This window comes from Nicotiana tomentosiformis, chromosome 9 (assembly GCF_000390325.3).
Source record: "Nicotiana tomentosiformis chromosome 9, ASM39032v3, whole genome shotgun sequence".
NCBI lineage: Eukaryota > Viridiplantae > Streptophyta > Magnoliopsida > Solanales > Solanaceae > Nicotiana > Nicotiana tomentosiformis.
In genome coordinates, this window is record NC_090820.1 from 58,233,041 (window position 1) to 58,246,153 (window position 13,113).

The 13,113-nt window shown below is 40.7% G+C and overlaps 1 pseudogene; it reads left to right on the forward strand.

The window, feature by feature from the left end:
• Positions 1-12,902, forward strand: part of LOC104116907 (boron transporter 1-like) — an 82,939-nt pseudogene extending 70,037 nt beyond the window's left edge.
• The last annotated feature ends 211 nt before the right edge of the window (positions 12,903-13,113 follow it).

The window sequence follows — 13,113 nt, forward strand, 5'->3', positions numbered from 1 at the left end:
CAAGGGCTGATTGGTTTAGGGAAAGGGACGTGGATCGCCTTGATGAAAAGAAAGGGGTGCTTGGACTGGATCAGATCTTGTTTTGGGCCTGGCATTTGGGATGGAATTAATTTGACAAATCGCCAATTTGTATTTGATTAGATTTTTGCAACTGTAGCCATTTCAGTCTTTAGCCCCTTTAAAATTAATTAAAATAAACATAAATAATATTAATAAATATAATAGAAATTAAACTATAAAATACACTACTAATTACTGTAATTAGTTAATTAATCAATAAAATATCTTATTTTCCTATTTACTACACTAATTTTGAATTATTGTCATAGTCTATTTACTCTTGAAATTAAGGAGTAATTCATTACATTTATTATACAGCCTATATTATGTATTTTAGAAAATAGTAAGTATATTTGTAATTACACAATGCTAATACTAAATGACTAATTTTGAAACTAGTATTTAATTAATTTTTATTAAACAAGTATTTATTGATGGAAAGTACATTCAAAACATTCATTGTAAATATTTAAGTACAAATAATTAATTTTAAAAGGGAGGGTCAAAATTGGCCATCAACTGCTGCCTCTCTTTGACCCCAGATGATGAATGAGTTTTCGGGCAAAGAAATTGAAACAAAGCCAATTTTGTCCCGACTTTAGGTATTTGACATGAATTTGCATTCCTACTCTATTCTGGATTCCTGTAATGGCTGACTTGCATTTGTAATGCATTCTAATCTATGTTAAGACCTTCACTATCAACTATGACTTGTTTCCCCTGTAAATGTGTTCCTCAGCATGTCTTTGGTTTGCATGATTCTGTAGCCTCAGTGATTATTTGGGACCTTTGGAATGGCTATCTTAATTTATGTTTCCTTACCATGTTTGATACTGTTTTGCTTCACGATGTAAGTTAACATGTCTGTCTTTTGATTTGGGATGGATACTTAGCATAATTTGGACCCTTAAGCTTTAAACCTTCTAAGTTAGTTCCCTACTTAGACTTATTTGGTATTATTCACCTTTGTATGTTAATCTTGTAATCTCAGAAAACTTGATTCTCCTCTAACTCTTTCAATGTGTTTTCTGCCAATATGTTATTTCTTGCTAAGTGTTAAACATGTAATAGCAACCTGCCTCTAAGTCTTGTTGACCCTCTTAACTAGCATGTTCTATGTTTTAAGCAACTTTGCTATGTCTGCTTTCTAAAATACAAGTGCATCTCTCCAAATTCTATCCCTTAATCACTGTTCTCTCACTCTCATTGGTTACCTACACTATTCTCAATCTATCACTCTTGGCCGGCTGAAAGCCAAGGCCACTAAGACTCTCTCTATTGACCTCCCTAGTATGAGCACTGCTCGGGGTCCATTTGAGACCCTTGTGAACTCTGACACACTAGGATTTAGGGTTCATTGGCCACTCTCTTTACTACTGAGACCTTAGCTGTCTCTGAGACTCAGTTCTTTCCTCATTCTATCTACTGAATATGCAAACTGGTTTGTTTAAGTGATTTCTGTGTGATTCAATGTTTAGGTCGTATGATCAATCTGTGGTTGTTTGGTTTGGTTTGAGTTCCTCTATGGTTTCTAGGCTGTGCTGATGAATATAGTCCCCTGATGGGATATGGGTATGCTATTTGTGAAGAAAGCATTTGTTGAAGACCCAAGCAATACTAGGTATCTCCTTTTGGGCTTTCTATAGGCCTATTGTTATTGCTTGTATAATATTTTGTAATTACATTCATCATTGGGTCTGTAATAATTTTATAATAAACAATTAGGGTGTTAGTGAAATCGGGGAAATAGGCATACACTAATGTTTGCATGAAAGGGTAGAAAACATGCCTATAGGGGTCGGATGATCTATTTGTTATTTTATCATGCCTATAGGACTTTAATTGGTTAATTTGCTATTGTTATCATACTGTTCACCTAGAAAACATGCCTATAGGGGCTAAGTATAAAAATCAGTTTCAATAGTTAATCATTAGAAATCTTGTCTATGGGTTATTACCACTCACTTTAAAGTGTGAATACTGAACTTTCAAACACTGTTTCATTGCTTAGCCATGCCACTATTAGAGAGTAGGCCCATAGGATCAAACACGAGTAATTCTAAATATGTTTGATGGTTCTCACTGCCCCTACTGCGTGAATCATCTAGAGATCATGTTTATAAGCTTAAAGTGGCATCTTGCATCTGAAACTGTCTTCACGCTTGAATCTAAGGTCATATAGAAACCATGTCTATAGGGCATAAATGGCTTTAATTTGTCTCAGTTTTGAAACTGTCTAACGCCTAACGTGAGAACCTGTTTTGCGTGCATTTGTTGTTTAAGTGTGGAGGCTAACTTAAGCCCCTAACTGTCCTTACATGAAGTCCAACTTGTTTTGTATCTCGCCTAGTTTTATCATTTTGAGCAGCTTAAGTAAAGTCTAGAACCAACCTTAAATAGAGGTCCAATGCCTCCTGGACCATAGGTACGGGACGGGCAGTGCATGCATAGGGCATGACTTAGAATTGAATTAGAGCGCTTAGGTAAACAACTTTAACATAGTAATCGGGTAGCAAGAGATGATAGTCTGTGCCCGCTAAATAATATGAGTAATTCCCTACCTCAAGGGAGTTGCGAAGTATTATTTATGTTGCATGGGGTGATCCTATAGGCTAAAAACTTAGGACCCCCCTCTCTTCTTTATACTTTTAGCCATCTAATATAGACCGTCATAGTTATATCCTTGTAATCCTTATTTCTCATTGTGTTATAATAAATTTCTTTGACCCTTACTCTCTTTGTTTATCTTGCCTAATTATAATCCACATAATCTTAAGTTCGGCTGGGACCCACAGTTGTGGACCTCAAAAGTGCCTAACACCTTCTCTCTGAGGTAATTTGAGCCCTTACCCGATCTTTGGTGGCGTTGACTTGTCAAACAGAGTTATCTACACAATAGGTGCCCTAACACACCTCAAAAACCGTTAGGTGGCGACTCTTCTTCTTTTAGCACTCTATCTCCCATCTGATCCCTATGATGTTTTTGTGAAGAGTTTCCTTTCTACCAGTGGGGTGTGTATGTGCTGCAATTTGAGTTTGGATTGCTTAAAGGAGTTTGCACGTCTTTCATGAGGATAAATATGTGCTTAGCAGAAGATTTGAGGTATTCTATGGCTGGTGCTACATGTTCATATGAAGGATTTAGTTTAATTACAATACGGGGCTATGGCAGTTATAGAGTAATGGTATTGTGGGTTATCGGATCTATGTACTATGGCATCGATCCAATTGGGGGAGTTTGCTATCGACGATCAGATATCATGGTCATGTGCTATAATAGTTTTGGTCTAAGACATACTAATGGATCAGTTATGACTTGAAGAGGTTGGTTTCGAGGATGACATGAGCAAGGAAATTGCCGGATGCATGAGGTACTACACTTCTTGGACATGTGGAAGCCTTGGAATGATTAGGGTCTGTTATTTGTTGTTGATGTAATATGCTAAGGGAATGGATTCACTCGGTTGCGTTAAGGTGGGGTTACTTCTTTAGGTGTTTGTATGCTAATGGGGCACAAATCATTTGGCTCGTATTGACAGTGCATTGGATATTATAGCAAAGTGGATGACTCTCAAGAAGGTTCTAGTGGGTTCATGATTCATATGTGGTATTTGAGGATTATCCGGATTCGTATATGGCTAAGATCTAAGATTTGCATTTGATGGTGCCGAGACTTGTGGTATTACTGTATCATTGTTGATTCTACATTTTAGTATCGAAGAGGTTAAAGAAACAACTTCAGATTCACATAAGGTCTCTTCAGAGTGGGTATCTTGATTGCGGAATTATTAGGTCCTTAAGAGGGAATACATTGGCTTATGGTCCTTAAGACAACGTGGTATCATACTAGGATCTCTTGGGGTGAGCTTAGGGTTAAGGACCACAATAGACTGACAAAGAGAGGTTTTAACTTGAAGCCAAGTTGAGGGAAACTCGAAGAAATAGGACAGCATAGTAGTTGGTTTGATCAACATAGTAATAGAACTGATCGGTTCCTTTGATTTGGTAAGACTCTACAGGTGTTTTGTTGCAATACTCTTGGGCTTGGCGACCTGCGTGACTTGGTTTAGTCAGAGGGATTCATTTCTGGTGGCTTGGTTATGTGCATATGGGTTTCGAAGAATTCTTGACAATTTCAACCATGGCCTGGGATAAATGTTTTTAACAAGCATAGGGAGTATGTTGCGTGTTGTGATTTTCACTTGGATGGGGGTCAAGTGGAAGGTTTCTGGCTGACGGAATATTTATACTACTTTTGATTCAGGGTTGATAATGGGCATCTCGTGTTTTCATATAATGGAATGATAGATGCGGTGCAAATTGTGGGACTGAGGTTTGCATGTACAATGTTGCGGTTCCGTTCGAAGGGAAGTTCATGAGTGCTAGAACGAATAGACAGTTTCAGATGTTTAAGAGAGTGATGGTAATATCTGGTACCACCTGAGAAGGGTGCATATTTTAGAAGGCGCATTGTGTTTGGACTCGCGGATGCTTGACTGTATTACGGTAATCGTCTGGTTGATCGACCGCTGATATTCAGATTTTGCTATGTGGAATAGAAGAATTATGTTAGTATTTCTTGTAGGATGATTGTGCATGAGGTATGTGTTAGGAATTTGAGTGGTGGAGTTAGGATCGGGCATGGAGATTCTTGTATTCTAGGGATTTGAAGACTAGCATAGTTCTTAAAGGTAGATTGTTCCTTGGTTGCGAATGGTGAGGGTATGTCAGGAGGTTAATGGTGTGTTATGGATAGGTTATTGTGGACTTTTCATAGGTTACCTATATATCTCGGGAGGATCAAAATTGATTTGGAGGCGATTGGAAGGCCTAATGAGAATGTGTATTCTACATCTGATCGACTTTGTTTACTCAGCACAACTCTTGTTGATGGGTGTGTCATCGGTTAGATTTTATTTTATTCATGTCTGATATGTTCCATGTGTTACTCTTCTATACTACAGTGGGTTGGGAGACTATTGACAATTTACGCACATGATGCGGTTCTATTTGGGTCTTGTGGCAGAATTCGAGCGAGATAGCTCTTGGGGTGTTGAATGGTTGAGTGCACCGTGGTTATGGTCTTCCTTTTTGTGGTATATTGTGTTATCCATTTCTCCACGGTTATGGTCATGCACTTTGCGTGTTTGTTGTTGATATGCATATGGTTATTGATTGTGAGCATCGTGGCTGGAGGTATTCCATGTGGACCAGTGTATGGATTGGGTCACGCATCACAGTAGAGTTATGGTCCTTCGTGCTTATTTGATGTGTTTTGTTTCTTCTCTATGAGATGGTTTATAGCATTGCGCATTGTGGTGGTATTTGTAAGCTTGCGGAACGGTTCTTTCATTTGGCTCTGCTTTCACCATTGGTTACAGTCGAGTTGTTGGTTGTTTGGTGCACGGATTGCATGGTATATGGCTCTAGGTAGTATTGGTATGGCATATAAGCCGAGCATCTTGTACTGGATGTGATGAGATTTTGGCCTTGGAATTAGTACTATCGGATTTGGTTAAGGAATGTTTAGAAGAATAACGTCACTAGTCAGCTTAGAATGTGGCTATGGTTCTTGTTGGGAAAGAGAGCTCCACAACTTATTGGTCCGATGAGTGGTTATTAATTTCTGCGTGTTTCTTTCATCATTGGCAGTGTAGGAAGGCTTAGAACAAGGTTTTATTCAATATGAGTTTTGTTACCAGTACCGAGTTTGGTAATGGGCAGCTATTGTGGTCAGGAGTTATTGTTGTGAGTATGTCAGTTATGTGCTATATCATGTGATTATATCTTGGAATTTGGTTATGTCTTGATACAACTCGTTCAGACTTATATAGTGTATATATGGGAGAATTGGGTCTTATAATGAATTTTGGATGTTGGAGATGGGGGACTGAGGTGTACGGACTATGGTTGAAGAAAAGATCTTTGGCTGGGTGGTGTTGAAGGGCTTATGTGGATTGAGGTGACGTGAGATCACTCATGGGTAAGTGTATGGTTAGCTTATACGGAGTTTTAATGGCTTGGGAACGAGTCTTGGCATGTTCGAGGGCGAACGTATGTTTGAGTGGCGGAGCATGTAACGACCCGACCGGTCATTTTGAACATTAGCATTTTCGTTGGATGGTTGTCTTGAGTAGCTAAATATGATGTGTTATCACTTGCGTGTATGGTGGGTTTTGGTTTTCGAATGGTTCGGGACTTATTTGGAAGAATTATTCTCATTTGGAAGCTTTAAGTTGGAAGGGTTGACCAAATTTGACTCTTTTGTAATTGACTTCGGATCATAGTTTTGATGGCTCTGTTAGGTCCGGATGGTGATTTTGGACTTGGGCATATGCCCGGATTTGCATTTGAGTGTTTCTAGAAGGTTTTGGCCCTAATTTGCGAAAATTGGCAATTTAAAGGTTTGGAAAGTTCATAGTCTACGATATCATCTGGTTAAAAAATTTAGTTTGGGGAGTATTAATAGGTTCGTTATGTCTTTCGGAATTTGTATGCAAAATTTGAGGTGATTCCGAGTTGTTTAGACATATTCGGTGTAAGTTTGGAATTTAGAAATTGGAAATAGTTCATTAAGCTTGACTTGAGGTGCGATTCGTGATTTTGATGTTGTTATGTGGGATTTGAGGCCTCGAGCGGGGTCTGTGTTATGTTTTGAGACTTATTGGTATGTTCAGACAGGGTTCTGAGGGGCTTGGGTGAATTTCGAATAGGTTTGGGTTGTGTTGCGATCGTATTTGATGTTTCAACGTCGTTTCTTCAAGCATAAATGGTACTGCATTAAGAAAATGAGCTCTAACTTCTGTTTTTTATTGAAGCATTAGATCCGCATCGTAATTAGTGAACCATAGAAAAATGAATAGTCAAAATTGGACATCGTATGAGAGAGTTATGCCCCTTTTAGTGTTGGAGAAGATAGCTGGTGCTTCATTGATGCGAAGTGGGGTCCGCATATGCAACCCTGCAGGTGCAAAAAATGGTCCTCAAAAGCAAAAATGACAGTTGGTTGGCGTAGGTGCGGCATTTTGGGCGCAGAAGCGGAATCCCTATGTATTAAAAAATCAAGCTTCGTTCATTTGGTATTTTGAGCATATCTTGAGTTCTAGAGCTCTGTTTGAGGTGATTTTCGCAGCTGTCACGACCCAGAATTCCCATCGTCGGGACCATGATGGCGCCTAACATTCTACTTGCTAGGCAAGCTGATGTTAGAGTATTATTAAGCCAATCCTTATTCAATTCAGTAAATACCAACAAATAAGTTAAAATGAAATACAGCGAGTGTGGAATAATATAAAAACTTCATTAATTACTACCACCCGGATCTGGAGTCACAATTCACGAACTTCTAGGATTTACTACATGTAAAAGTCTGAATGAAATACAATTGTTTGAACGAAAAAAACAGTAAAATAAAAAAAAAACTGAAAAGATAGACGGGAACTTCAAGGTCTGCGAACGCCAACAGATCTACCTTGAGTCTCCGATGAACAAGTCCGAGTTGCTACGCCTCTCGATTAGTTGGGACCAATACCAAAATCTGCACAGGAAGTGCAAAGTGCAGTATCAGTACAACCGACCCCATGTACTGCTAAGTGTCGAGCCTAACCTCGACGAAGTAGTGACGAGGCTATGACAAGACACCTACATAACAAACTTGTGCAATTTAACAGTATATGTACAAATAATAGCTAAACATGTACTATTGGGAAGGGAAATATGCTGAGGGGACTACGAGATAGAGAACTACAGCAGAATGGTTACTTGAACAGCCAATATACTATGAACCAATAAGAACAAGTAAACACAGTAAAGGAAAAATGCACAGTATCACCCTTCATGCTTTTACTCTCAACTTCACCATAAAATCAATAGAAACGGCACGGCATCATCCTTCGTGCATTAACTCTCATAACATGGCACGGCATCACCCTTCGTGCATTAACACTCATAATATGGCACGGCATAACCCTTCGTACATTAACACTCACAATATGGCACGGCATCACCCTTCGTGCATTAACACTCACAATATGGCACGACATCACCCTTCGTGCATTAACACTCTCCCTTACCATAATGCAATGAACAAATAACAACAAGGAGATAGAATAACAAGTACAAGCCTTACTTCAACATTTGGTTCCACAATATCAACCTCAACTTCGGAATCAATACTCAGTTATCACCAGAAGATAAGTAAGCATGATAAGAACAATCAATTTAACAATACTAGTCTAAACACGGATGACATGAACAAAGGAAGCTATAATTTCAAGAAACCAAGCCCCACCTGCATGCTTTAACTCGACTACAATGCATAAGTACTCGTCACCTCACATATACGTTTTTCCCCAACATTTAAACATGTAGCAAATAGACAAACAAGTCATATTCCCTCAAGTCAAGGTTAACCACGACACTTACCTCGCTCCAAAGGCCACTAAAGAAATCAATTGCAATGTATAAATTTAGATTTCACAAACATTCCCCCAAAAAGTCAAAATTTGACCCCGGGCCTGCTTGGTCAAAACTCGAGGATCAGACCAAAATCCATTTACACGTTCACCCCCAAGACTGATTATGTAATTAGTTTTGGAATCCAACCCCAAATTCAGGTCTAAATCCCCAATTTGCAAAAATCCCCAATCCTTCTTAATTCCCTAGTTTTCTACCATGAAAGATCAAAGATTAGGGCTAGGAATTTAATGGGTGACATTAGAAATGGAAGAAAATGAGTTTTCTCTTCAAAATCGCTCCTAGGCCGAGGGTTATGAAATTTTGCGAAACTCCCGCTAGTGTTTTATTTTAAGTCACATGCGTCAGTCCTCCTTCGCGTTCGCGAAGGCTGTTCATCCCCCAGGTCCCTAAAGCTTCGTGTTCGCGAGAAGCTGGTCGTGTTCGCGAAGGGTAAGGCCCCCATTGCTTCGCGTTCGCGACCCACCTACCGCGTTCGCGATTAAGAAAATCACCCTGCCCTAGTTTACTCTTTGCGTTCACGAGAGTACCTTCGCGAACGCGAAGAAGCAGACACCAGATAATAGCTGAAGCACAAAAAAACCCGATTTTTCTAAGTTTCAAAATACCCATAGCCTATCTGAAATTCGCCCGAGCCCTTGGGTCTCCAAACAAATTATGCACACAAGTCCAAAAACCTCATACGAACTCGCTCGCGCGAACAAAACATTAAAAATAATGCCTAAAACTACGAATCGGACACCAAATCAAATGAAATTTTCAAGAATACTTTAAAAATTTTATTTTCACAACCGAACATCTGAATCACGTCAAATCAACTTTGTTTCTCACCAAATTAGACAGACAAGTCATAAATATTATAAAGGACATGTACCGGGCTCCGAAACCAAAATACGGACCCGGTATCAATAAATCCAAACATTAGTCGATTCTCAAATATCATAAATCTTTCAAACTTTTAATTTTCAACAAATATCAATGACTCAGGCTAGGGACCTCTGAATTCGATTCCGGGCATATGCCCAGGTCCCAAATTATGATACGGAACCACCGCGACCATCAAAATACAGATCCGAGTCCATTTACTCAAAACATTGACCGAAGTCAACTTAAATAAATTTAGGGGTCCTCCTTTGGATTAGTACCCGTGAACACTGGAGGATCCAACTGAAGAAACCTGTTCACCTGGTCCGCATCAGAAACACTTGGACTGGAAGTTGGGGCTGGAGGTGGAATAACTGCAACCTTAGGTAGTAGTTAGGGGAATATCCTCACCCCTCGGGTGCTCACCCGCATCATTAGGTTTAGTATCGACTGCCACTACTAGGGTGGCATTGACTCCTTAACCAGTCCTTGCTTTCTTTCTTGGTGCCATGTATTAAAAATTAGAGCAATACACGAGTTAAAGGAGGAACAGTCTTATAATCAGCTTTAACGAACGATCCGGAACATCAAGAAATGGTGTTGTTCCTAAATGCCCAAGTAGCCCCCTAATTATAGTTGTGGTCGACAACACACCGATAAGAAGGAATCTATTAAACACGGCTCAGAGACATCCTAGGACACTATAAAACCTTAGGCTCTGATACAAAGCTTATAACGCCCCGACCTCGGGGAGTGCGACCGGTGCTCAACCGAGATACCCCGATCGAGCAAGCCTGCACAATGCCGTCTACCCGACTCACTCAAGAATAAAGAGAAGGTACATTTCATTAATTAGACAATAAGAAGGTTACGTGAACAACACCATTTCATTACCATTGATTACTTCATTTATAAGTCTCAAAATACATTACACATTCATAGTTTTAAGTGGAACAAGTGATACAAATACAACATTTTTAGTTTGACTTTCCCAACAACAATATACAACCCACACCATGTCTACGGAGCCTCTAACAGAAACCAAAGAGTGTTATGACAGTACCAGCAATAAGGCCCCGACTATACCTCAAAATGCTATGTACAAAGGATAAAAGATACAGGACCCCGAAATGAAGTGGGGCTCAGCGAGTCAGCTGAGGAGAGGGTGTACTGCTATCACTGCTCAATGCCACCCACTGTGGAACCACATGCATCCATTAAAGATGCAGCTCCCCCGATAAAAGGGACGTTAGTACATATGGAATAGTACTAGTATGAAAACTGAACACCCCCTCAATAAAATGAGTAACACTATAATGATAAAGAAACATGAATTCTATGAGGGCCTCATCAATATTAAAGTACCAAGTTAGGAGAAAGAACAGATTTCTAGCAAGTTTCAATATTTTTAAGTTGGGAGATATTTAGTACCGATACACCACCGTGCTTTTAGCACGGTGTCCGATCTCTGCCTGATCGGCTAAGCCATATCACCCAAAATGTCCACTCATAATACCACCATGTATGCATCTTGGCATCCGATCTCAGCCCGATCGTCTAAGCCGTCTCACCACAATGTCGTGTGGGTCGAGGTCACCTCACATTCCGCTAGAAATGTTTATACTGCATTATTTTCATGAGTTAACTACATTATTCTATTTTCGTATTTTCCTTAACATTCATTATTTTATACTGCATACAGGTTATTGTAAATGACCCTTGTTAGCCTCATCACTACTTCGTCGATGTTAGTCTCGGCACTTACAAAGTACATGGGGTCGGTTGTACTCATACTACACTTCTTGTGCAAATATTGGAGTCGGTCCTAGCGGTGGTCAATAGATTGCTCGGGTTGACTATCAACATGGAGACTTGAGGTACAACTTCTCGGCGTTCGCAGCCCTGAAGTCCCCTTCTACTTTATCTTAGCTGTGTACTTTCTTTCAGACAACTTTACTTTCATTCAGACCTTTATCTGTATTATTCTTGTAGCTCATACACTTGTGACACCAGATTCGGGGTTGTATTTAGATATTTCAATTGTTATGGCTTTCCGCTCTTTACTTCGAATTTATTTAGGCACATCACGGTCCCGAGGGTGAAATTTTCGGGTCGTGACAAGTTGGTATCAGAGCATTAGGTTTCCTAGGTCCCACGAGTCACGAGCAAGCTTAGTAGAGTCTGGAGGATCGGTACAGAGACATCTGTACATATCTTCCAGAGACTATGGAGTTTAGGACAAAAATTTCACTTCTTTCTTACTCTGTCGTGCGAATTTATTCTATAATTGATGATTGAACCATTATAATCTTGTTCTCTTGCAGATGGAGAGAATATGCACTGCATCTACCACCGGACAAGAGCTGGAGCCCCCTGTGGCAGCTATGACCAGGGGCAAAGGTCGAGGTCAAGGTCGAGCCAGAGGCCGAGGTAGATCTCAGCCTAGAGCTCGAGCAGCAGCACCCACAGTGGATCCTCAAGTAGATTTTGACGAGGAGGTTCCATCTCAGACTGTACCCGTCGGACCAGCTCAGGTCCCGGAGGGGTTCATAGCCACTCCAGTGCTTCAAGATACCCTAGTATGTTTGGTGGGCCTTATGGAGAGTGTGGCCCAGACCGGCACATTCCCGGTGGCACCAGCCGTCTCTCGGGTTGGAAGAGGAGCACAGAGTCCCGCTATACACACCCTGGAGTAGGTGGCTGCCCAGTTTCAGACTCCAGGAGCCCCGCTAGTTGGGTTAGTTCAGCCGGTTGTTGCGGCATAAGCCGATGATGGGCCCGCTTTGTCTTCTGAGGCTATGTTGAAGTTGGATAATTTCACCAAGCTCTTTCCTGTTCATTTCAGTGGGGCATCTCATGAGGACCCATGGGATTTTCTAGACCGTTGCCATGAGGTGTTGCGTAACATGGGTATAGTTGAGACCAATGGGGTCAATTTTGCAGCATTTTAGATGACTGGTTTTGCTCGTAGATGTTGGAGAGATTATATGTTAACTAGACCTGCTAGGTCCCCTGCATTTACCTAGGATTATTTCTCACAACTATTTCTAGAGAAGTTCATCCTTGTCACCCTGAGAGATGAGTACCGTATGCAGTTTGAGCGAATTCAGCAAGGTGGTATGATTGTCACCTAGTATAAGACTCGATTTGTGGACTTAATTTGCCATGCCTATATCTTGCTTCCTACTGAGAAGGAGCGAGTGAGGAGATTTATTGATGGGCTCACATACATTATCAAGCTTCAGATAGCTAAGGATACAGGGAATGATATTTCCTTCCAAACGGCCGTTGATATTGCCAGACGTATCGAGTTGGTTCGTGCTCAGGAGAAGCGATCGGTGTCAGATAAGAGGCCCCATCATTCTGGTAGTTTCAGTGGTGCCTCGTCTGGAGGCAGGGGTTCTTTTGGTAGAGTCCATCCTCCTAGGCCATTTCATTTAGTGCTTCGGGCATCTCATAATGCTTCAAGGAGTCATGGTCCTTATGTGCCTTATTTTGGGTAGCCAGCCTATAGTGCAACATCAGCTCCTATCAGCACGCCTCCGATTTAGAGCTATCGCCGTGGTTATCCGGCCCGTTCAGGTCACCTTCAGTTTCAGCAGCCACAACAGCAGGATGGGTGTTTTGAGTGTGGTGGTATTGGGCATATTAGGAGGTCTTGTCTGAGGTTATTGGGCTGCATGCCACAGCAGAGTTCTCGTATCATGATTCCGG